Genomic DNA, 2,721 nt, shown 5'->3' with positions numbered 1-2,721 from the left:
TGAGCACTGAATAGCTGGTAAAACAGAGGCAGATGTCCTCCTCCCTAAGCAACTGTTTAAGGGCTGTCACCCTTTTTGTTAGCTCTTCTTAGGGCAACCCTAAAAGGCAAATGTCTGGCCATTTCATCTGCCTTGAGGTAAATTTGAAAAAGGCACATTTGCTATGGTTTTGACTTCAGTTGATTTTAATAAGCCACTGGGGAAAGGGGTGTGGGGAGGCTGGGTTTGTTTGAGGTGTTTAAGTTTTTGTTAAAATTGTGATCCTTATCATTGCCTTTAGAAATGTGTTGACATACACATTTCTGGGCACAGTCCCAGGATCAGAGCAGAAATGGGGTGAGGTTTACATCACAAATAAATTGAAGAGGAAACAGATAATCTGACAGGACAAAACATATTAAACTTTTGGGACCCAAGCCCTAGATTGTGTTTTTATTTAAAAAAACAAACAAACAAAAAACTTGGCTGCTGTGATGTTAAAAAAAAATAAAAAATCAAAGGCAATGAATAACATGATCTTAATCAGTAGGAAAGAAACACAGGTTGAAAGGTTCATAGTCACCCTGAGTCTGGCTTGCCTGGGAATTCTGAATGCATCAATGGCTTGGGTTGGGGTCCCTTGGGAAAACAGAAAACAACAGCTCCCTTTCCATGTTTTCTTTTTCTTTGCAGTCAGATTTAGAGGCGGTGCTGCAATGAGGCCCTGGCCATTGATGTCTTCATCTCACAGTAAATAAAGCTGGCTTGCCTTGCCCAGTTGTACACAGCCACAGTGTATAATGGAAGAGCAATCTATTGTCATATAGACTGGGGATGGAATCCCTCTTACTAGCTGGGTTCTTGGGCAAAATACCTAATCTATCTTCTATCTATAAATTAATGATGATACCATCCATCTCAGAAGATTGCTGTGAAACCCATTCAAAATTACATACTAAGTGCCTGGGCATAGTGAACATTTTTGAAATGTTAGGTCTTCTTCCCTCAGGTTGGGAAGAGGTGGCTATGATGTCCCATAGTTCTGAATACGTACTAACATTTGCCAACTTTTTCCATTTCAATCCTCGTCTTTTAGCAAACCTAATTACATGTCTCCAAGACACTGAGGAGGTAGATCCTAGATGTCATAGCTCTCCCATTCTAATACTATCTTATGAAGTCCCTGGTCTTCTGAAATTACTACAGTTGCCCAATAAAGAGTTTGGAAAGGCACTAACAAGATGCCCATCTATAAGACAATAGCTCTTTCCAGACCCCTGAAGGTCAAAATGTTTCCCACACTCCTCCAATGGGACCCGCCTTCTGTAGCAGCTTCAAGCTGGGTCAATTTTAGCCCTGGGCTTAAAGCAAATCAATAACAGTCCAGGACTGTTAGTTAATCCAATAGTAAAGCTATTTAGGAGGGAAAATCCAAATTTCCAGATGAGGGAGAAAAGAGCTGTAGAAAATGGACAATAACTACTGTTTATAAAGAAGAAAAGGTTTTCCTAAATTTTGAGGGACTTACTGGCAGGTCAGCCTTTTCAAATGAAAGGGGCCCCAAAGCTCCTGGGTGTATCTGATAAATGGCACATATGTTTCATGCTTTTCTTCTGTTTGTATTTAATATTTAGCAATACAAAATGGAGGAAGGAACCTCAGTTTCCAAAGAAGAAACTTAAATTTAACCACATCTTAAAACCATTTAATCTCATTTCTAGATGACCTCACAGACATAAAAAGACAAACACACAAAGATGTTCAATCCAGAATTATTTATAATAGCCAAACCTGGAAACCAAATCAAGGTCCATTAGTTAGGGATCAACTAGTTAAATTATAATACATACAACAGGCTATGGTACAGACATTAAAAATAATGTAGATCTGTATCTACTGACAACTAATGTGATCCACTACATATTACTGGGTAAGAAAAGCTCATTATAGAAAACCATGTGTCACTTGATCCCATTTGGTAGGAAGTGACAGTATAGTGCAGCAGTTCTCAAAACTTTCTGGTCTCAGGAGTCCTGTACACTGAAAGATTACTGAGGATCCCAAAGAACTTTTGTATTTGTTTATGTGAGATATACAGTATAGACATTGATATACTGTACTTGAAAATAAAACTAAGCCTGCCTCTCAATTTTTCTGTGAACCTAAAACTGCTCTAAAAAATCTTTTTAAAAAAACTTAATTAAAGGAAGATACATGCTTAAATGGAAATTTCTCTCCCAAATAATGAAGGGAGGCTTGTTGCAGAAGATGATCCTGAGGTCAGGATTTGATAGATCATTGATAACACGCAAATATCCCTTTAGCCAATAGATTTTAGAATTTGTCTTGGGAGAAAAAGGTTTTACAAGAACTGTCAACAGTTTGTAAAAAGTACAGTGATTTCAATCTTTGCCTCAAAAGAGTTTGCAAACAAGCAGTGAAATGGTCAAGAGAGTGAAATGATGAACCACCTACAAACTTGAAAACAACTTTGTTGGAATCAGTAAATCTGAATTGAAACCCAGGGTTTCTTTAATATCTTGGTAGACTCTAATATCTATTGTAATTCTGATTCTCAAGGGTTTGCAAGTTTGCCTACTTTTTTTTTTTTTGCTTTGTTAGCATCAAGTGATTAGGTCTTTGGAAGAGGAGGCCTTCCTGCTTGATCAGAAGCCCAGGGCTCAGTTGGCCAGCAGACCCCAGCCAGCTAGCTAGCTATGGTAAAATGTTTTGCCTACACAA

Source organism: Balaenoptera ricei, chromosome 16 (genome assembly GCF_028023285.1).
Source record: "Balaenoptera ricei isolate mBalRic1 chromosome 16, mBalRic1.hap2, whole genome shotgun sequence".
Taxonomy (NCBI): Eukaryota; Metazoa; Chordata; class Mammalia; order Artiodactyla; family Balaenopteridae; genus Balaenoptera; species Balaenoptera ricei.
Note: the sequence above shows the minus strand (reverse complement) of the source record.